Source organism: Streptopelia decaocto (genome assembly GCF_964273445.1).
Source record: "Streptopelia decaocto genome assembly, chromosome: 14".
Taxonomy (NCBI): domain Eukaryota; kingdom Metazoa; phylum Chordata; class Aves; order Columbiformes; family Columbidae; genus Streptopelia; species Streptopelia decaocto.
Window position 1 is genome coordinate 14914649 of NC_138669.1, and position 23494 is coordinate 14938142.

The 23494-nt window shown below is 55.5% G+C and overlaps 1 protein-coding gene across 5 annotated transcripts in view; it reads right to left on the bottom strand.

The window, feature by feature from the left end:
• The window catches only part of EPB41L1 (erythrocyte membrane protein band 4.1 like 1), a 71097-nt gene that overhangs the window by 42849 nt on the left and 4754 nt on the right, over nucleotides 1–23494 (bottom strand). For all 5 annotated transcript variants that reach the window (XM_082065762.1, XM_082065760.1, XM_082065761.1 and 2 more), the window contains exon 2: nucleotides 18853–18902. The gene's annotated coding sequence lies outside the window, so the exon portion shown is untranslated. The remainder of the gene's footprint in view (nucleotides 1–18852; nucleotides 18903–23494) is intronic.

Here is a 23494-nt window from a genome sequence, read left to right on the forward strand (position 1 = left end):
GGAGCTGCCCCAGCCCCCGTGCTGCCCCACACCCACCTTCATGAGCTCCACATGCTCCTCTCCCCCTCCATCGGCTCCCCACCAGCTCACACCCCCCAGGAGCTGGGACACCGTCTCCCCACAGACCTGCAGCACAGCACCACAAGTGCCCACACACCAGACAACCAGTTCTTGGGAACGGATTTACTCCAATTCCCTCCTGCTTAATACCTTTTTTCTGTCCCCATTTGTCTTTCAGCAGCAATTGGCTCTGCCCAGGATGCTTTCCGTGCCTGCTTTTTATTCAGCACGTCTATATAACATATGTGTTATATGCATTAATGCAACATCATCACCACGCAGTGCACCATCACTTCAGAAGTCCCAAAGCCATCCTGATGCTGGTCCCCAGCCGTGCCCGTGGAGACAGGCCCTGCAGTGCCCGCTCCTGCACCCCAGTCCTAAAACGTAAGTGCAGCATAGCTGGATTCCAGCTGCTGCGGGGAAACCTGTAACTTGGAAATTTCCATGCTCTGAAGCATTTCACAGATACACAAAAGTACCAACAAGGTGTCAAAGGAGCTTAAACAAGTCACAGGGCTGAGCAGAAGACAGAAATAGCAACCAGGAGCCTTCGTTACATGCACTGAGAAGGACCGCAGAGTGGGCAGCCAGATACCCCCCACCGAGCTGCCCCACGGCAGAAAGCAACCTCCAAATGGCTGCATCAGTGGAGATGGATAGCGGGAGGTTCTGGCCTTGAACAGCTTTCTTACCTGGCTCTGACGCTACTTTGCAAAAAAATCACTTCACTAGTCTCACTTAAATACGTATTTGTAAGCAACAGCTTTTGTCTCCCTGTAAAGCTGAGGAAAATCCATCCTTTAGCATCTGAATACTCGGACACTATGGACACCCAAACCAGGGACAAACGGAAAAATCATCAATGACTTGCAAAGTGCAACCAAAAAACCATCACCATGAGGCTTCAGCTGGCGGCAAGGCATCTGGTCTGCAAAAATCCTTCAGGAGGAAAACAGAGGCTGGAGAGCACTGACCTGGACAAAACGCACAGAGGACACAGCTCTGACTACAGCACTGGAGACAGGGCCAAGCCTCCCAAGAGGATTACACCTGTGGGCGGTTCTGACAGTTTACATCTCAGGTTGAGGGTATCCGAGCCTAGAAAGGACACAGAAAGATGCCCAAACAATATTTTTGAAGCATAACAATGGTACTTGTCTGTCATCCTCAAGCTGGTTCAGAATAGCTCAACGCATTTACAGTTGTACCAGATGTGCTGAGGATCACCTGCCCCCCACCAGGAAGAGGGAGGCAGGTGACCCCTGCTTTTAATCTGAATTACAGAAACACCTGCTCAGCAAGGAGTGCTGCAGTGCAGCTTGCAGGGACCAGAGATGCCTCCCCATGCACATACAGGGAGGAGGAAGGTCACCATCCTCCGTGCTGGGTCGTGGGAGGGCAGGGGCTGCCTGCAACACAAGCAGCATGCCAGGAGGTCCAGCCAAGCCGGGGCCTGCGCTCTCGGGTTAGGACAATGATGGCTTGATAAAGCTACCAGCTCACCAAGGTGCCAGGGCACCAAACCCTGTGCCCTGGCTGCTGCCAGCAAGGGAACCGAAAGGCGCTCCCTTTGCAAGCAGAGCACATCTCTTCACTCCAGCTCACTGCTGGTGTACCTCGCAGCCAGGCTTGGGAAATGCTGATAAGATGAAGCAAAATACCTTCTTTCCCTCCTCTCGTGCTGCCCTCCTTCCAGACGATTAATTTCCGCCCCGCGCCAGCCCGTGGCTGTCTCGCAGCGCTGCTGTGAATCACCGGCAGCGAAACGATGACTCACAGAGGTGAGGCTCCAGATGCGGCTGACGTGGGAGCTCTAGTCCTCACAGCCTCCTGCAAGCTCACTCCCGACAACCGTCCTTCAGGTCCCCACGCCGCCTCTGTGAGCCACAGCAGCCTCTGTTGCAGCACAGAGATGGTGCTTCAAGAGGTGGTTTAATTCCACCGGCTCCACACGGGGAGCAGCTCCATCCATACCGGCCCGACAAGCCTTTAATAGTCTCCTGCGGTGGAAACTCCTCTCCCTGCACCCCCACCCTTGCCAGGGCTTTATCCTCATGCCATTAGAGAGGTATTCTCCAGCATCTCATTTGATCTCCTTCCCTGAAGTTTTGGGCTGTGGTTGTCCTTGTCCTGAAGAGCCAAGGCTGAGCTCCTTCTGTCTTTGCATTGTTTCAAGCTCTGCAGCTCCCCACCATCCCCATAACACCATGACCCCTCCATGGCAGCAGCCCCGCAGGGAGCTCGAGCCAGCAGCTCAGCCCTGCACGGAGGAGAAGGCAACACCGGTGGCAGCTCACTCAGCCCAGGGACAGCAGCCCCTGTGGCCACCATTCCACCCCAATGGGGAAGTGTCTTCTCAGGTCCATCAGGTTCCAGCCTTGATCCTTCCCAGAGGTGATCTGGAGGGCCTCAGAGAGCAGCAGGTCCACAGAGCCACTGAGCCAAGGCAAAGGCAGCTGCCCAGGGAGGTCCCGGCAGAACCACCAGCCCCAGGAGCACCTCTCTGCTCTACCCAGAAAGAGCAGCAAACAGCTGGTAGAGGCATAGGCAGCTGGGCACTGAGCACTGCTGGGTCCAAACCAAAAGCATTCAGTTCCTCCTCCTGCCATCAGGGTCTTGGCTGTGCCGTGAGGGCCTAGTACAAGTGCCCTTGCTGCCTATAGTTGGATGGACCTTGGGGTTCATCTCTCGTCTCTTGCCTGGTTCCTGCAGATCCCTGTTAGCTGAGACAGCAAGGTTTTGTGATTGCTGCACTGAGATTTGCCATCTGGTGTGTAACCACAGCTTTCTAAGACCCCTCATGCCCACAAACTTGTCTCAAGCCCCCTCTCTATGTTCTCTCTTCATGTCCCACTATTTCCTCTCTGTTACTTGGCTCAGTCACACAGATGGATGTTTTACCATCCACGTCTTATTTCCAGAAAAACACACTCTCTTCTGATGTTCTCCATTTACAGTAAAGCAGTTCCCTCCTCACCTCACAGCAAAGGCATCCTCCAGTTCCCAACGACCTGGCTCCTCTACCCAGCAAACACTTACAGGTGCACACAACAGGCAGGTCTGGAGCACCAGAGCAAGGGCACCGCATCCCGTGGGCACCCCGTGCAGCAGGACACAACTACTGCAGAAGCAGCAGGCCACTGGGGTGCTGGGAGAAGCTTTATTGCTCACCCACCCTCTGCCACCAAGCACCCAAGCACCTCATCCAGTCCTCCCTGCAACCACGAGGTGCTTGCAGGTTTCGTCCCTCCATCCACCCCTGAGCCTTGCACCCCACGTCTATCCGTGTCACCGAATATACATGTAGTCTCAGACACATTGCTCATAACTCTTTTTTTTCTCCATCACCTCCAAGCTTGTTCCCTCTCACCCACTTGCCAGAAGCTCTTAGAAAGGAGATGTCAGACCAACACAGCATGACACTGTCCTGCCCAGCACGATAGTGTGAGCTCAAGTAGGTCACACTAGGAACATGAAGGATAGAATCACAGAATAGTTTGGGTTGGAACAGACCTTCAAAGCTCACCTAGTCCAACCCCCCCGCAATGAGCAGGGACATCTTCACCCCGATCAGGTTGCTCAGAGCCCCATCCAGCCTGGCCTGGGATGTCTCCAGGGATTGCGTGAGGATTCCCTCTTCACCTCAGATGCCTTTCTCACCAACCTGTGAGCAGATCTCACACTGGTCCAGCTGAGCTCTGCTGCCCTGTCCTGCTAGCCAGACCAACACTGGTCCACCACACAGCAGCACAGGAGGACCTGGCCCTACCACAGCTCCTGCCTTCAGGTAGGGAAGAGCAATGAGGTTGAACCTGCTGGTGGAGGAGATTACCATCAACTAACAACAGGAGGCTGCTCCCAGCAAAAGTGCAGGGACACATCATCTTCTGTCCCTCCAGGTCAGAGCCTGTCTGGTGACGGAGGGCAGGAAGGTCTCATGACGGTTGCCTGGACTAGCCCCTTCCTGAAGACAGGTCCAAGCTCGTCTTATCAGCAGGCCTCAAATCAATGTAGGGCTTTGATGGCTACTACAGACACCTTTGTCAGGAAAGGTGGTTGCCTTCCAGCCCTAAGCAAGCCAGGCAAGCTTGGGCTGTTGAGTTGGCATGCTCTGTAACTGCTGACCTTACCTGGAGTTCTTGAGGGATGGTGAGGAAAAATGCTGGGAAAAGAAGTCAAACGCAGGGCTGAGGCAGCCACCGAGCACCATGATGAGAAGTTCTTCACCAACAGGGTGCACAACGGCCACACTGGAGCTGCCAAGCAATTAATTGGGTCAAGTGGGGAAAAACATGAGAGCAAAGGCAGCGAAGATGAGATGATGCTGTGGCAATACACTCATGTGAGGGCAATGATCCTGTGTAACACCTCCAGAAGCTTTGGGGTCCACCACGTGGAAGGATCCCATGGCATGGGACTCTCCCACCTCTCTGAACGGGACTGGCAAAGCTGCTGTTCTGCATCGAGCTCAGACTTAATTGACGTGTTGAATCTGTGTTTGGGCAATTATGTATTTATATTATGTCAGCAGTTGCCAAGAGCCCAGACATCTGCTCGCTCATCATGTGCGAGCCAGGCAGCGCAGAGACATTTGACCCCAGAGCAGGATGCTGGGCTTTCGCAAACACAGCTGACAGGCAGAAAAGTGTCTCCCCCACCACAGGCTGCACTGTCCTCCGCTGGCATTGCCCTGGGACACAGGCAGCAACCTGCTGCCCATGGGGCAGCCTCCTGCTCCAGGGTTAATAAAGCAGCCTGAGCTTATTTCATCAAACTACACTCCCGAAGCCAGGCTCAGCTCCCCTGCAGCTCCAAAGGCACCGTGTCACGGGTCAAAAATGAATCACGAGAAAGTCAGGGGGAAAAAAAAACGGCGCCAAGTTAACACGCCAAAAAGTTCATAGGGAGAGGGCAGGGCTGTCCCCCAAGGCAGCCCTGAGTTAGACAGCGATGGCAACCCACGGCCGCCCCGGCTGAGCTGCCGGCATCCAGAGCAGCCGGGGCAGGGTCCGTCCTGAGAAGCCAAACCCTCCTTCCCACTGGCGCACTCCATTGCTTTGGTCCCACCCCTTTTGGCACCAGAAAAAAAACAGGGAAGAGGAGCGTGGCCTCTGCTGGGTTCCTGCAGAGGGGGAAGGGGACAGAGGCACCTCCTCTTCCAAGCCTGCCGGGATGCAACAGCAGCACATCCTCCTCCTGCTGCCCTGCTCCCGCCATGCACAGCGGCACACAATCATTTTGCTAGACCTGGGAAATTTCAGGCCATTTTAAATAAGATTTCACTCCTACCCTTTCGAATGACACCCCCCAGCTGAATAAATAAGTTCAGGAATAAATTGCTGTGACCCCTCGCAGCAGTCAGCTCAGGAAGCCAAGAAACACCATCCACACAATGTCATTAACATGCAAATGAAGATCTCTCAACTGGTGGGTCAGCCCTAGCAAAAAAATCCTGCACTTCTCCGGATGGAAGTGCAGCCCAGACACCATCCACCAGTGAGACGAAAGCACCGGCGCAGGCTGCAACCCCCAGCCGCCCCTCATCCCCGGTTTGCTCCCCCTGCTCCCGGAGGCCCACGTGAGCCTGTGGGATGGGACGGGCAGCACCAGCCCCAGCACAGCCCGTGGCACCGCTGAGCTCGGACCCTGCAGCATCATCTTCCCGGCAGACCACGACCCACCTGCCTACTGCTCTGGGGATTTCTTTGCTTTCCTCAGCACCTGTGGGTCCCTTCAATCTCACACATTTTCCCCTCCAAAAGTCAAGTCCAATCAATGTCCTTGGCCACACCAGAGCCCTGCCTGCACCTGCCCAGCCCAGCCAGGGCAGCAGCTCCACAGTCCCGTAGCCTTTGGAGATGCCAAAGGGCCAATGCTAACCCAGAGCTCTCTGGTTTCAGCCCAGCTCCCTCACACTTCAGCTCCCTTTCCCAAATGACAGCCGCTCGGTAGCACAAGCAGAAACACCAACCTATCATCAGCCGGCTGAAAACCGTCCCCTGCTCCCCCGCTGCTCGCCGAGAGCCATCCCTGCTGCCCACTGGCCACCCACCCCAAAGCATCTGCAGTGCAGCTGCGCAGGCAGACGCAGGCAGGCCGCCATGGCCGCCTGCAGCCTCCTTTGGCAGGGCCTGGCAGCAAGGCTGCACCGCGCCAGCACCGCCACTGGCTCTCAGGGACAGGGGCATGTCTCAGCAAGGAACAGGTTGCCGGTCCCCTCCCTGACAGGGGATGACCACACTGCTATGCAGCACCTATGTGACAGCACAGCCACACCAGCTGCAGGCTTACAGGGGACACCAAAGCTCAGCCCACACGCAGCCCCGAGCACAGGCTCCCACAGCAGCTCAGCCACTCGGAGCAACACGCGCAGTGAGGTCAGATCCTCACGCCAGGATCCAGCTGCAAACCAGGCAGCTCCTGTGCCAGAAACTGCACAGCCACCAGCAACCCCGGCCCGCGTCCTCCTCTGCTGGCTGCTGCATCTGCCTGCTGCCCCAGGAAAGAGCCCAGGGCTGGCTGGAAGTTCATTAAGGCTTCTTGCAAAAACAAAGGCTGCCCAGCTTGCCCCCTCTGTCACAACAGGCAGCTCTGTAAAGCCAGGAATGTGCCTCTTCCAGGCAAATGCCTTTTAAAAGGCATGCTTGTGCTGTCAGTAAAGTTCAGAGCACACTAGGAGCAGGGAGACAGGAGATTTATGATACGACAGTGCACTCAGACATTCAGCTCTTCCAGCAAAGGTCCAGCAAGAAGCACTGGCTATGGGCAGGAATATTACAGGAGAGGACAGGGAGAAAGCAGGTTGCTTAACATTCAGCACGCAACATTCTCCAACGCGATGGCACGTGGCAAATCAGGCCTGTGGATGCACTGAAGGTTTTAAGCCACCACCCAGAGCAACCTCTGCATCCTCCAGCCCCTGAGCAGTCATTGATACAGCTCCTTCTCACACTGCACAATGTCATTTGATCCAAACACTTTCCAAGTGCCTTACAAACACCCAGCCTCGGGAAGGTCGTAAAGAAAAGGGACCCAAGGCCACAGCTTACCCAGGCAGGGTTGCGGTTGCCCTGAGTAGGGACACCTGAGCAGGGACACCTGAGCAGCACAGCCACCAACTCCTCCCCAAACCCTTCTGCACCACCCAGCCTTCCCATACCACCCTGACCATCCCTGTCTCAACACAGCCAACCCCTAAGAAGGACCAAAGGTGCCCAGGCTCCATTGGCACAATTGTCCCAGAGGGGAAACATGCTCCCATAGCATTTCACAGCCAGCCCACCCTGCATCCACAGCCCCCAGCCCAGACAAGGGACTGTACATGAGCCACAGGGTGCAGGAGTCTTGGGGCTCCGTGCTTTTTGCCCTGCTTTGGTGCAAAACGGCAGACCAGGGCAGGGAAGCAGCACTGAGGTAGAAGCCCCAAACAAAAGGGTCAACAGTGTTTCAAGACAACTTCCTTCCCTAGGATGGTGTCAGTGATCCTGGGCAGAGAAACTCCAAATCAGGGTTCAGTGATGCCCAGAGACACCCTGGGATGCCCCCCTGCCCCTGGACAGTGTGCTGTGGCCGGCCCAACCTCCCACTGTGCTGCCTGGCGAGGATGCAGGCGACGCCAGAGCAGGCAGGCAGCGGCACTGGGGATGGTACCCAGAAAGCTCCACCTCTGCCGGTTTCTTAGCAACCAGCATCCCGCAGGAGCCACCTCGCCTGCACATCCCTGCCAGGAGCCCCAGCTCTGCTGCAATGGCTCTGGCAGCAGAGGTGAGACCAGAAACCTCCACCTGGCATTCGCCAGCCTCCCCCTTCCTGCTGAAGCACCAGGGCCTGGCTATGCCGGGGCTGGGCTCTGCTGCAATCTGTCCTCACACCCCAGCAGCCCCCAGCCTTGCTCCAACCCAGTGCCCACAGGAAAGGGAGCAACACCTCCAGATGAGACAGACCTCCCATCCCATGTCCAGCTGCTGTCTCCAGAGGCTGATAAATGGGAAAGGAAAAGAACAAATGGAAACCACTTCAGGCTGTCTGAGCCCACCTCAAGCAGCCAGCCTGGCTGACTGGGAACGAGCATCTCCCACAGCACCACACAACCCGCTTTCCCAGGGACACTGATGCATCTGAGCCCCGGCCCCCTGCTCTAGCGAGCATCATCCTTCGCAGCTTGGCTCCCTCCCAAGCTGTAAAGGGCAAATGACAAGCCTCAGCATCATTGTTGCTTCCCAACTGATAGAGGCCAATCTGCTTGGGAAGATCCCTCCAAACATCCCAAAATTCCTTCGCGGGGAAGGAAATGCTACATGTTTGCAGGAAGAAGCACAGTAGATCAAAAAGTGAAACAGCCAGGAGCTGGAGCTTAAGGAAGAGAACTGTTCTTGCAAATGTCTTTTTGGACACAGCCTGCAATTTATACTGCAGTCCATCTCACTTCTGAGTGAAGACAGATCAGCTAGCTGGAAAGAGGAACAGGAAATTGCTGTATTAACCATAGAAAATCAAGACTGGAAAATAGACCTCATGGGGCTTCCTTAAACTATTCCCAGCACCAGTGTCTCTAGCAGATGTCTGACCTCTCATGGGTCAGAGCTACAGAGCAAACCAAACTTCTCCTTTCACTTGGCACCTGAAAATCCAGTTAATCATCAGCGCTGCAAGAAATTAATGCAACTGCAAGCACGTTGCTCCAAAGTCTCATTAAAAAAGCTGAGAGGCTTCCACAAGCTTTCAACCCTGCAGTAACAGCCACCTTGCAGCTTGGCACAGCAGGTCCCATGCATTAAAGTAGCCCAAGATACCTGCAGTTGGGTCTCCAGAGGCAGCTGTCCCAAAGGTGCCCACCTTCCCTGCACCCCACTCAGGCCATGCCGATGGCAGGGGAGATGCTGCTCGCTGGAGTGGCCCGGCACCCCACACCCAGCTCGCTTATGGGCATCAGCAAAGGTTTCTGAGTGAAGTGCAGCAGAACATATTAGGTAGGTTGGGTTTTTTCTAAGATATAGACAAGAGATACTTTATGCAACAAAATGCCTACTACTATGTTTAGAATCACAGAATAGAAACATAGTATCATCGTTTCAGTTGGAAGAGACCCTCAGGATCATTGAGTTCAACCGTAACCTAACTGGAACACTAAACCGTGTCCCTAAGAACCTCGTCTAAATGCCTTTTAAACCCCTCCAGGGATGGCAACTCCACCACTGCCCTGGGCAGCCTGTTCAATGTCTGACCATCCTTTCTGTGAAGATTTTTTTTCCTGATATCCAATCTAAACCTCCCCTGGTGAAATTTGAGGCCATTTCCTGTTGTCCTATCACTTGCTACTTGGGAGAAGAGACCAACCCCCTCCATGCTCCAAGCTCCTTTCAGGCAGTTCAGAGATCAGAAGGTCTCCCCTCAGCTCCTGTTCTCCAGCTGAACCCCCCAGGTCCCTCAGCCGCTCCATCACACTTGTGCTCCAGCCCCTCACCAGCTCTGTTCCCTTCCCTCAACTCGCTCCAGCACCTCAAGGCCTTTCTTGGCATAAGGGGCCCAAAACTGACCCCGGGATTTGAGGTTTGGCCTCCCCAGTGCCCAGGACAGGGACGGTCACTGCCCTGGGCCTGCTGGCCACACTGTTCTTGATGCACATGGTGCTGGTGGCCTTTTTGGCCACCTGGGCACACGCTGGCTCATGTTCAGCCGCTGTCACCAACACCCCCAGGTCCTTTTCCAGCTGCTCCTCCCCAGCCTGCAGCGTTCATGGGGTTGTTGTGACCCAAGTGCAGGACCCGGCACTTGCCCTTGTTGAACCTCAGACGATTGCCCTCAGTCCATCCATCCAGCCCGTTCTGGTCCCCCTGCAGAGCCTTCCCACCCTCCAGCACATCAACACTGCACCCAACTGGGTGTCATCTGCAAACTTACTGAGGGTGCACTCGATCCCCTCCTCCAGATCATTGATAAAGAGATTAAACAGAACCGGCCCCAGTACTGAGCCCTGGGGACACCACTCTTGACCGGCCACCAACTGGATCTGGCTCTGTTCACCATTTCTGAGTTTTTTTTAAACAAATAAAAAAATAAAACAAATAGCCTTTCTTCTTTGAATGCAGGTTTAATAAGGCACAGAGGACTAGTCAAAGGCCCCAGGTGCTCTGCTAAGGCGCACACCATGCTTCCCCATGCACGCAGGCAGCTCCTGCTAGAGATTAATCTGCTGACACCTCTCCAAGCACTGGCTTGATCTGGTCCCAAGAGTACAAACAATGCCATCGCTTGGGATTAATTCCCAAATACAAAGATTAAAATCCTTTTTTTGTTTTTTGCCCTCTTCACCTGGAAGATGAAGTTCAGTTCACCCCCCAGGTGCAGGCAGGTCTCTGCCCACCACGGGCAGCAGCTCCCCAGTGCACACAGGCAGCTGGGTGGGTGCAGCTCTGCTCCCACAGCCCCAACTCTCATCTGCCCATGCTGCACCCACAGACACCACAGAGGAATCCAGCCCAGGTATGACATCAAGTTTGCTACTTTATTTTAACCCTTTTCAGCCCAGGCAGTGCTCCTCCACTTCCACATGACCAGATGCCAACTCTGTCAGAGGGGTGGCAGGAATCAGAGTCATTTAGATGATGCACAGATATAAACCTGATGGACTAACCCATGCCAAGGTCAAAACCGGGAGACACGCATGGAGACTCCCAGCTCCCACTGCAGGACAGCTCCAGCCCAGTGCTCCCCCATCCAGCATCCTCCAGGTCTCACCCCAGGAGGGGACCCAAGACACCAGCCGGCCTCCCAGGCACGAGGCAGAGATCTTCTGGTAAGCAGAAACTGGTGGTTTTCCCTTGCCCTCCACCAGCCCTTCCATTTCACCTCTTGGACAACCCTGAGCAGTTGTTTTTCTCTGCTGTTGAATCTCTCACCAGCTCCCAGCGGATGTACACTTAACACCTGCAGAAGCTCATCTAGCTTTGATGTGTCCAAATTCTGCCTCCAGGCAGGTGACGGTTATTCAAGGAACTTGGACAATTAAATGACAACAGAAGGAAGGGCTGGAGAAGTTTAAAAATAAATAAATAAAAAAGAGGGGAAAAAAGGCAAACTCAAATGAAGCCTCTCCTCCCCACCACACGCAAGGGGAGAGCCCAAGGTGGGCAGAGCCCAAGGTGGGCAGAGCATGTGGTAACCACGAGTGCCTCCTGCTCTCATGTGTGGAGAGGAAGGTCCCAGTCTAGACTCCTGGGGCACAAAACCCTGCTCCCGGCACAAGTGGGTGCTGCAGCCAGCCCAAACGCAAGGAGCAGGGACCCCACCGCCACAGCTGAGCTGGCCCCACCATGGCACAACCCAAGAGACAAATTTGTCTCCAGGAGGTCCTGGACACAAGTGGCTGGCAGAGGTGCAGCACTCCCCAGCACACAACTTGTCCCAAACAGAGCTGGGCACAGCTCCTGCCCTCCCAGCTGAACCCAGGCAGCCTCAGCCAGGACTGGGGACACAAATTCAGTGGCAGCTCCCAGACAGATCCAGGCTCAGCCCGGTCCACCCCAGCCTGACCCCTCTGTCCCACACCGGCCAGCCTGGCAGCAGGGCTGCTGCGCACGGAGCAGTGACACCATGGCTGCCACAAGCATGAGGCTCCAGTGATCTCCACCGCAACATGAGGGGAACAAGACAGAGATGCCTCTTACACCTGGCAGCTGTCCCCAGTGGGTTTATTACTTCCCACCGTGGCCTCCCAACATTAGCAGGACACCCATCATGCAGCTGGGAAGAAGGTGTGTGTGGGGAACAGCGCTGGCAACTGCTGCAGGATGCTCAGGGCTGGGCATGCAGGCAGAAGGCACTGGGGTCTTGCCTGGAAGAGGTGTTGGATGGATGACAGCCATGAGGGGCTGCAGGCAGGGCTGCAGCCACAGCAGAGCACCAACATGCTGCACCCACCCCAGGCTGGCATAGCACCGTGTGCCTCTGCTCATTGATCCCTGGTCACTCAGGGACATGAAGGTGGCCCATGACAGGTGTCCTCTAGAAGAGAAGTCTAGGCTTTCCAAGAGATGGGGTTGCCCATCTCGATCATCAGGTGGATGAGCCAAGCAGGGGCAAGGCCACCTGCCACCCCAGACAGACTCCCACCCGCCGCCAGCATCATCCAACTGTGGCCAGCACAAGGGACTCACTTTGTGGCTCTGAAGCACTGGCCCCTGATCTATGCCAGAAGCACCACATTCATCCAGCTCTCCCCAGCCTGCCCCAACTTTGGGGTGTCCATCCAGGGCACTGGTGTGGCCACAGCCACCAGCAGCCACTGATGCGAGGGCTCCATCATCAATACCTCAGGATGAGGCAGCACACACACCGCTCAGCACTCCGTCCCCTGCAAGACCATCAGGGACAGCCACTGAGGTTGTCCCTGGTGGCAGCAAAGGGCCAGAACAGCAATCTGCCTGGCACGGCCGCAGCATCCACCACATCTAAACGTCTCTGTCTCCCCAGCAACCAGAGCACCAGTGCCTTGCTGCAGCTGAGCTGTCTTGTGCAGCAAAAGCCACGCTGAATCTGTAGCAGGATTATGGCAGCCCTCTCCTTCCCTCACTCTCCTGCCCTTTCCATCCAAAATTCATCATTAAAACATAAACCTGTGATGAGGAACAAGCAGCATCATGCCAGGGTCACAGGGAGCAGCAGCACTCCCACTCATCCCGCCAACCACCACCACAGGGTTTACTGGGTGCAACTGGGCTTTCAGTTGGAGGAAAGTGGGACCTGTGAAGCAGCCACATGCAGAGTGATGGATGCCATCTCAATGCGGGCTACCCTGAATAGCCTGAACCCTTATGTGCACATGGGAGCAGGATGAGCATCTTCCAGGTGACACCAGTGGTAAGGAGACCCAACCTCACCCTCCATCCAACACGTTCAGCAGCCTCAGAGGCTCCAAAAGCTCTTCACTGCAGCACAAAGCTCCCTTCCATCAGCTTCCCCATCACCCTACCAAGCATCCTGCCTTCTTTGCAGGTGGGGAAGGACACAAGCCCAGACCCAAGTCTCAGGGCCCTGAGCAGTGTCCCAATAGAGAGAATACCAGCCATACTGAGGACCCTCGCAGCAGGCCAAGGTGCCATACACAGAGGCATGAGAAGCACCCAGCACCCAGAGAAAGAGCATCTCTTCGGCAAGGCACCGCGGAGGCGTGCGAGTCCTGGCACCCCGGACCTGCACCCTGGTGCAGCTCAGCCTAGCAAGCTGCAATGAGGAGAGCAGATGGTGCCCCACAGGACTTGCTGCCTCTCACCCAGCAGCTCTCAGCTCCTGCTTTTGTAGCTGCTAAGGGTGAGAAGTGGCCCAAACATTCCAGTATCCTCCTGAATAAAATGTCCAGCATATAGCTGGATAAACACAGTGCAGTGGGTGAGCAATTGGCTGCCGGGCCGGGCTCAAAGGGTTCTAGTAAATGGGGTTATGTCGGGCTGGAGACGAGTCACTAGCGGGTTCCACAGGATCCTTCTTAGAGCCAGCACTCTTCAATGTCTTCGTAAATGACTTAGGCTCAGGACTTGAGGGAGTATTTAGTAAGCTTGCCAATGACACAAAATTGGGGGAAGCTGTCGACACGCTCGAGGGAGAGAGGCCCTGCAGAGGCATCTGGCCAAACTGGAGAACTGGGCACTCACCAACCACATGAAGTTCAACAAGGCCAAGTACCGGATTTTGCACCTGGGACACGGTGACCCTGGCTGTACAGACAGACTGGGGGACGAGGTGCTGGAACACAGCTCTGCGGAGAGAGATCTGGGGGTTCTGGTCGATGGCGAGTTGAACATGAGCCACCAGTGTCCCTGGAGCCAAGAGGGCCCCGTGTCCCGGTGCACCCAGCACAGCACGGCCAGCCGGGCGGGGGGGATCGTCCCGCTCTGCTCTGCCTGGGGCGGCCTCACCTGGAGCATTCACTGTGTGCAGGGCTGGGGACACGGGAGGAAAGGAGATAAAGCTGCTGGAGAGTGTCCAGAGGAGGCTACAAAGCTGGTGAAGGGTTTGGAAAGGAAGCCGTATCAGGAGCGGCTAAAGTCACTTGGTTTGTTCAGCCTGGAGGAGACTGAGAGAGTGGTGGTTACATAGTGGTTACAGCTTCATCACAAGGGGAGGAGGAAGGGTAGGAACCGATCTCTTTAGTGACCAGTGACAGAACCCAGGGAATGGCGGAAGATGAGCCAGGGAGGGTCAGTTGGACATGAGGAAAAGGTTCTTCCCCCAGAGGTGCTGGACACTGAACAGGCTCCCCAGGGAGGTGTCACGGCCCCAACCTGACAGTGTTCAAGAGACTGGACAACGTCCTCAGACACACGGGGTGACCTGTGGGGTGTCCTGTGCAGGGACAGGAGTTGGACTCCATGAGCCTTGGGGGTCCCTTCCCGCTCAGGACATTCTATGATTCTAAGAAACACCGTTTAATTTAACTATTTAATTAACAGGAAGGAAAGTCAAGAAAGAAAAATCAAAAACCCTCTGTTCCAGAATAAAGGAGGAAGCAGCAAGGGCTGTGGGGAAACCGATCTGGAAGCAACTCAGAGAGCTGCCACCACCAGCACCCACCTGTTGGAAAATGATGCCCCAGGGCGTGCCCTTGCCAGGGGCTGGTGCTCTCCTGCACGTGGTCCAGCCTCCACATCCACCCTCGGGAGCAAGTCCTGCAGATCCCACCCCACAGTGTGTCTGCTCAGACACTGCCTATAGCTTCGCATCCCTTGGGCCCTGCTGTGCCACAAAAGCTGCTGAAACTCCAGTCCCAGGTGGCAAGTACTCCTCCGCAGGGATCTGACAACAAACAGCTCTTGCTTTCTACCCAGCTCTGGTGGGTTCACCAGTTTACAAAGCAGGAGCCCTTCATACCATTGGATGAGCAGGGGTGAGGGTGCTACACGACGTGGGAACAGAGTTCTCCATCACGCCAAGGCCTGCCAAGGACTTGGGTGTCCACATGGCCATCAAAACAGCAAAGTTGCATCTTCCAAGGAAAGCCCCATGTCCTGTTGCCTGAGAAAAGAGGGCCACATGTCAAAGGCAGAGCAAGATCACAGCCCCAGCATGGCCCTCGGGCAGAGAAGCCTTCAACAGCCAGGCAGAGAGGGCACAGATGGATGGGCAACCCAGCTGGAACACAGCACAGGGGGCTTCTAAACAACCCAGGGCAGAAGAGGTTAAAAGTATCAGCCAAAGCAAGCAGGGTGTTCAGCCAGAAACCAGGCTTTCCCAACCAAGTTTGAGGGAGCTGGCAGCTCTCACCAGCCTTCGGGGCACACATTGCCACATACCACAAACGTGTTTACTCAGCCCAGGCCAAAGCAGCTGCGATGGCACAGAGCAAGCTTCATTGACCAAGGCATGTCTTGCAGCAGGGACGGGCACCAAATCAAGAGGAAGGTGCACCAGCAGACCCGAGCAGGGCCGGGGAGCATGCAGCGCTGCCCCAGCCCCGCAGGCAGTGCTGCCACCGAGGAACAGCCACCCGCAGCGGCAGTGCAGCTCCCGCCCGCTGTGCCGGGGCTGCCAGCACTGCCTGCCCAGCCAGGGTCCCGCTGCTGCACGCGGCGAAGGGCAAGGAGGAAGAACAGCCTGACCTTCCTAAATACTCCCTAGAACAGACTGACAGCATTTCTCAGGCAAAGGGTGATCCGTGCACCATCCTGGGCCAATTCTTATAATAAGGGGGAGACTTCAGCAGCCCCTCTGTGCTCATCTGTGCTTTGCAGACATTACAAACCGCCTGCAAGCAGTTACGGAGCTAAACCATCTCAGTGCCACATCTGGGCAGCTCAGGGGGCTCTGCCCAGGGGATGGGGCTGCCCTGCTGCAGAGCCGGATGTGCCCTGCTGGCCCTGTGCACTTTTTTGGATGGGGAAGGGGCTGTCCAAGAGGTCTCACAGAGAAATGGAGCAGTCAGCCCAGGCAGGGACAAGGGTCCCCAGGGAGACACTGGGGCCACCAGCACCGCAGCCATCCTTCCCCTCCTACTCAACCCTCATGTAGAGACAGCACCGGAGTGGAGCCTGGGGCTGTTCTGGTACAGCAGAGGGAGACTGAACCAAAGACTCTTATGGTAACAACCAGTGCTCTTCAAACCCAGTCTGCCCAGCTGCAGATATGCCCTGTGGCTAACCACTGCAGAGCACCAGCAAGGCACCTCAGAAGCAGGCAGGGGTGTTGTGAACCATGTGGAACACCCATCACCAGGGAACGCTCTTCTTCTGCTGGTGATGGCGGCAAGCAGCTCCTATCCCCACTCCAGGTCACCTGCTGCCTCTGCAGCAATCACAGTTCATGCACAAAAGCAAGCAGAGGAAGGTAGAGACCACAGGTTCAGCCGTCATGCGCTGGGAGAGGAGATCAGCAGAGGAGATCAGCTGCCGTATGTGCAAGAACACAGGACCAGACACCCTGGAAGCCACAAGGGCGTAAGCAGGGTGTGTTGGAAGAGGAGAGGGGCTTGAGTAGGTGAAAAGCATCTAGAGCAAGGGGAGCTGCGGAAGGGAGCCCAGCTCAGGCACGTGCTCAGCCCTGCCTTCTCCCATCTTCTCTTTCCTTCCAAAGGAAGGCCCAAGCTCTCTGCCTACAGTCATTGTCCTCAGATCTGCAGCCCCAGAAGAGCTCTGTTTGGAATCTAATGCAGTGGCTACAAAGTGCCATTGTCCCCAAGGCAATAGTCATGTCTTGTGTACAACTTCTGAGGAGGATGGTAGTTCAGCTGGAAGGGACCTACACTAATCATCTAGTCCGACTGATGGATAACCATCTCCTTCAAGCAAGCTCCTAAGGAGACAAGTCCGTTCCCTTCACCCTTGCCTACCACATCCCAGCAACAAGTCATTCATGACATCCAGGAGGTAGGATATTACATGAGTGGTGAGGGAGCTGTAGAATACAGACAAATGTGAAGCTCATCATCAGCACGATGATTGTCCTGTGATGGGACTGTCACCAACCCTTCTAGAAGCAGGGGGACACCTCACTTAGCACAAGGCAGCAGCTGGCCCAGACTGTGCCAGCAAGACTTCGTTTGCCCAGACTTGCCAGAGAGCTGGGACCCGCAGGCAACCAGCACACTGAGTGAGTCTGCCCAGAGCGCAAAGCCGTGTGCAGTTCTGCTGTGCAAGTGCTTGTCCAAGTCCCTGGTGCTGGCACATGAGTCACAGCAGACAGAAGGAATCATGAAACCAAAGACACCCAGACCTGGCTCACCAGCATCCAGCTGCACCTGGGACACTGAGGCCAGCAGCAGAAGTGAAGGGCTGGCCAGGTGGTGTGTGTCCTCCTGCCCCCTGTGCCACCCAGCGCAGGGAAGCCCTACAGGGACTCACGGCCCCGTGCAGGGCCAGAGCTTCCCGCCAGGCATTGCCCAGGAGCAGAACGCTCCCACGTCGGCGGTGGCCGGCGCACACCTTCCCAAGGAGCCCTCCGCACGCAGAACCCCAGAGCGGAAGCACACAGGCACCTCACCCCGTGCTGCAAGGAAACTGAGGCACGCAGCGACGCAGGATGAAGTGCAATCCACCACTGAAGCTGAGTCTGCAACTCTAGCCCACCAATTCCAAAACTAGTCTTCCAGCGCCTGAACTCATCGGCATACATAGATGGGACAAGAAACCCTGTCACTCTGCTCACTTTCCCTACATACAGGCGTCCCTGAACACGCGCAGAGCTGGCACCTTGCCAGACCCACAGAGCCCTCCTGGAGGGACAATCTTGTAGCACCACTGGCGAGAAACTGCTCATAAAAATTAATGAGCTGCCCTATTCAGAGCCAGAGACACCTCTAGCCCCAGGGAGCCCACCGCCACAGCCCACCACAGCCCTCTGCAGAGACACCGATCCCCTGCCTGCATCCAGGGTGCTGCCCACACCTGCGCCCTTTGCCTCACGTGGGATGGCGCCCGGGCGGGCGACAGGGTTCCGCGGATGCAGTGAGCCCCACGATGCACGCTGCCACGTGCCACTGCCACCCGGGAAAGAGCCAGCACAGTGAGGTGCTGACATGGAGCTCCTTGCCTCCACTTTTCACACGCCAACACCTTCCTCCCACCTCGGACACAGAATGAGGGTAATGCTGCTGCACTGCTCACTTGCGGGTCAGGGACCTTGTCCTCCCAGCCATCCCTGGCCACACGCTGTCTGCAGGATGTGCAGAACAGCTCATGACTGGTTTCACAGGGATGTGCAAACCTGCTGTGCACTGGGGCCCTGGAGCGGAGCAGCCCACCCAGCCGGAGGGACCCCAGGGGTCTCTCAGGAGGCCTGGACACAAGCCCCTGACTCTTTCAGGCATCCCAGCAAATTTGATTCTGCAGCTCAGACCCATCACTGTCCCCTCCCACCCTCCGCTCCCAGCCCCCATGAGCCTGGGGACCTACACCCTGAGCTCAGGCCCACACCCAGCAAAATGCAACAGCTGGTTTGCCAACACACCACCTTCCTCAGGTCCTCTGCACAAAAGAGGGCAAGGAAACACAGCATTAGGTGTGACATCCCAAGCTGCTCTGTCAGCAGGCAAAGACTCGGGCAGCCGGTAGGAGCCTTTCTGTTGACAACGGAGCTGTTGTCCAGCTCCTAAATCAGGAAAATATCCCAACATATAAAGAAAAGAACATGCCCAAGCCCAGCAGTTTTCTGCTTCGGTGGTAGCAGGCCAGATTTCCAGTCTTGCTGGGGGTTTCTGGCAGACAAGCCTCCCTGCACAACTGGCTCCTTCCACACTATAAAACCCACTCAGGCTTATGAGGGATCTGGAAAGCAGAACAAAAGCATTTAGGATAAACTCACGCTGCTTTCGGGGGCTGCTGTCAGCACTCTGCTCAGGCACAATTCAGAACCTGCAAAGAAGAAAAGAGATTCCGTTAAAAAGAAAAAGAAAACAAAACAAAACAAACAAACAAAAACCCAACCAACCAACCAAACCTTCCTGGGGACGATGGCAAGTGCACAGAAGGACGTTAGCCAGGCACTTCATCACAAGATGGTGCCCACACAGCTCCAGCACTGCGTTTAGATTCCATGTAAATCTGCTTGCTGGCGAACGCAAGCTCCAGATTACGTTTGATACCACTTTACTTTAAAAAGACTGATATAAAAAAAGCACCTTCTCACACAGTCAGTCTGCCCACTGTGTGCATTGCGGGCCAGCTCTGCTCCTTTGAAGAATAAAAGGAAATATTTACTACAGGCAGTGCCACAGAACCAACACACCTCTGAGAGTGAAACAGATACCCTCCTGGCTCGCACCATTGGGTGCTATACAAGTTCTCCTTTCAAGGCCATCTGTGCCATCCCATTGTCACCCATCCCTCCGGCTCACCAGCGCGATCCCTGCAGTAAAGCCAAGGGCAACATCTGGTCAGCAGGACTCTCACCCCGGTTAAGGATGCAGGTCAGTGACGCAGGAGCAGCGGCAGCCAGCCCTGCTCACCGCCCATGGAGTGACCAGCAGCTCCGGCACACCAGGAATAAAAACAGCAGTTTTAACAGGAACACCCCACATTCTGCAAAAGCATTTTCAGGGCCACTTTTTAGATGACAACTGCATCTAATGGGGTAGGAAAACCTGCCTAGCAGGCACTCCAGTTGCGTGAAGGAGGAAGCAGAGTACCACAGCACAGCAAGGATATCCTCTGCTTTTCCACAGATCAACTTTCAAACACGCCTTCAACAGGAAAGGACCGTCCTCCCATAAGCACAGAAGCAGAGCAGGCGGGATGACCTGCCTATGCAAAGCACCCACCTCTCCTGTGGATTCAGCATAAACCTTTCACTCCCAGCAAGCAAACATCAGCTGCATTTAGCCTGACAGAGCTTTCCAAAGAACTCACTCGGAACACAAAAGCTGCTCCACTCCCATTTGGACAGAGTCCCCACGCAGCGCAGTGACACACAGCAACTGATCCACGGCTGGGCAGCTACTGTGTGGGGCTCTGGTCATTCCCTCCCAAACAAGGACAGGACCCGCTGCTGTCCCCCAGGCAGAAAACCTGATGCAATAAGGCCAGGAGCTTCAGTACCTCTGAGGGAAAAAAAATCACCTTTGAGCAGGGAGAAATTGCACCCCCAAAATGATTTGTATGAGAGATACGGCAAGAGTTACAGTCACCACTGCGTGTGCGGTCCCGTCCCAGCTCTCTGCCACTGCCACACAAGGAGCAGCACAACAGGATGTCATTGCACGCTGGCGCTGGGCACGCTCTCGTGCACCGCTGCCCACCAGGGACGGATTCCTTTGCAGCCACCACGTAGAGTGGCGTTACTTGCTCAGCTGTCTCACTGCCTGGGGAGCAGGGTTGTGGTGCGACACGGGGTGTCCCACATGGGCTGTGCCTGTGCCCAGCCAGCCGGGACCAGCTCGGGCTGCACCCGCAGCCCCCGGCGCCCCCACCCACACGCACCGCCAGGCCGCTGTCACAGGGCTTGACACCTCCATGCCGGCACCCTGGTGCATGGCCCATGCAACCCCAGAACTGGAAATGGCATTTTCCTGACCCACTCGCAATTACGCGCAGAGCCCACGCTGTCCACAGACCAAGGATGCCACTGATGGCTGCAGGCTACTGTCCCCATGCCATCACCTACATGTCCACACTCCATGACTCCAGAGTCCATGACAAAGCTCTCTTTCACCTGGCTCCTGTTTTCATGCTGATGCCACTGCCCAGAGTCCAATGACCCAAAGGAAAGAAAGAGCTGCATCAGGAGAAGAGCTCTGCCCTCTCCCAGCAGCAGGACACACGAGTGCTCCAACAGGCCGAGCTGATCCACGGAAGACTCCAATACCAGCAGGTCCTGCTCCCACCCATAGGAGGTCACATAAAGCCACAGGGATCAGTGGGGCTCTCTCCTCTCTTCAAAGCATCCTCTGTGGCCCTGCAGCAATTTATGGGGGGGGTGGTCTGTGCTGCTCCCAGGTTCGTACACTCGGCTTCTCCCACGCCAGCTCAAGGGCGAGTCAAGAGATGCACAGCGGGGCAGGCAGATGCAGAGTCAGGCACGAGAGCAAACAGCTTTCGACAGACCCAGATGCAAGGGTATCGTGCCAGCAGTCCCAGCACCCAGGGCTCGTCAGGGCGCCTCCTACAAGGGAGGATGGAGGGTGCAGTCCCCAAAGGCAGAGCAGTGGCACTCAATGCTCCCCAAGTTGCCTGTGTTACCGCTGCCAAACCAAGCCCCTGACCTCTTCATCAGACACCGGCCACCCCTCCTTCCCACCTTGCTTCTGTGTGAAGCAGTATTCACTGGGGTTGGCTGCATCACAGCAGGCTCTGAGCTACAGACATTTTGGGATCTGAGCTACTGCATCAATTAGTATCATATTAATGAAGTGTTCTAAGAATACAGGCAGCAGGAACAAGACCCTCCTCCAACCCTGCTCAGTTTTGCCTGCAAACAAACAGCTCCCCATAACACTCCTGCTAGCAAAAACCCATGTGAGACTGCATCACAATCTCCTGCCATGCAGGTCTCCCTGGCACTGTGCCGGTGCACACACCATCTCAGCCACAGACAGTGCCTCGGGCTTGAAAACATCCCACAGTGACCCACATTGTCACAACATCATCATCACAATCATCCAGCCTGACTCTGATGGGGCAAGCACGAGTCCAGGCTGTGGACGCAGACACGGGGACACCACCAGCAGCCACACGAGGGCCATGGCCCGTGCAAGGGGCAGACCCCGCCAGCGCCACTGTCAGGCTCAGCCACTGGCTGGGGTTGGGAGGGAGGCATATGCTGACCCAGCTCACTCAAATCTAGGCCAGCATGCTGCAAAAATGCTGATGGATCCAACAAAGGGCAAGGAAAGGGTCAAGGATTCATATTGGCCCCGTTCACTTGTCCACCAGAACAGGAACATAAACAGGGCAGGGCAGCACATCAGCCCCAGGGCAGCTTAATCCAGTATGAAGCACAACCAGGGAGAGGTCCAGCTGTGCACAGCTTCACTCTGAGCTGGGGTCACATCAGCTCTGGCGAGCCAAGAAGGAACAGCCCGACCAGCACCCAGCAGGAGATGACCATGGACCACAACACCGTGGGCCTTCCAGGCTGCGCTGCCTCCGCGCGCCGGGCTGGGCAGGCAGCAGCACCGCGCCGGCGCGGACTGGGCTCTGAGGCTCTTGCAGCAGCACAGAAGTGGCCAGGCGGGCTTACAGCAATGGTGGAAGTTGCCACCAAAACACAGCACGGACTGCTGCATTTTCTCTATAATCCTGTAGCACTTCCAACAGTCACCCTAAAGCCAGCTGGATTTCTTACGGATGTATCACACAAAAGACCAAGGTGACCAACAGGGATTTACTCACACCATACTAACAGAAGGCATATTTGGCTCCCTGGAGAAAAGCCCCAGTGAATTTTCAGAGGTAATGGCCTCTGTCTCATGTAGGCATGTGTATACCCAGTGCTACATCAGACCTCGTAGTAAGTTTCTCTAGTTCTGGCCAGTTCACTCTGCAGGACCTTCATCTATCAGGAATTGTAGTACATCTCCTGAAAGGCAACACTACTGAGAATTCAGGCTGGAACTTTCCCACCCCAAAGCTCACCATCAATTTTGGGTTTGTATCCTTGCCAAAAATTGCACCTTCCCATAGCGAGCAGCAGACACAGCTGTTGACCCCCCTTATGCCTTAACACAGCACCGCTCTTCTGCATTGAAACCTTTGCCACATACCTCTCAGCACCAGCAAAACAGAGACCCAAAGCTTTGTCAGGTGTCACACCATCCCATGCTCAGCAGGAGCTCTTGCCAGCAGAAAAACTGTCAGATCAATAGTGCACCTAATTAGAACATTTAATTGCTTCTCTCATACATAGAGGTACTGCTTCCCCAACAGAATCATTAAGGAGAAAAACCTGCAGGACCCCTCCCAGCACTGCAGCCCATCACACGTGGCCACCTGGGTGCCAGTCCTGTGCAGATGGGCAGGAGGAGGATGAGCAGGGCTGGTCCATCCCGGCTTCCTGCGGGCCCCCACCCAGCCAGTGCGATGAAGCTCATTACAAAGGGGAACGTGTCATTTAAAACGCACAGTCAGATTTCCGTCATTTAAAACGCACCATCGGATTTCCCACCCCTTCTGCCCATAACAAAATGTCTCGTGAAATGGTTCATTCTGTTCTCCGATAGAAACATGTTTCCCTTCAAAAGCCTGATATGGGGGTGGGGAGGGGGGAAGACAAGGCAAAGCTAAAAATATCTTCCGAAAGATACCATGACAGCAACAGATTCACAGGAAAATGAGGTGGGAAGGGGGCTGTGAATGTGTTAAGATCCTGTTTAATCTCTCCCCAGCCACGTAAAAAACCCACCAAAGGCAGAAACGATACCTCAACATTTCCTTTGTGCAAGAGATGACTCCACCCTGTGTTTTCCTCTCCATCTGATTCTCGGGAAGGATAGATACCAGCACACAGCTCA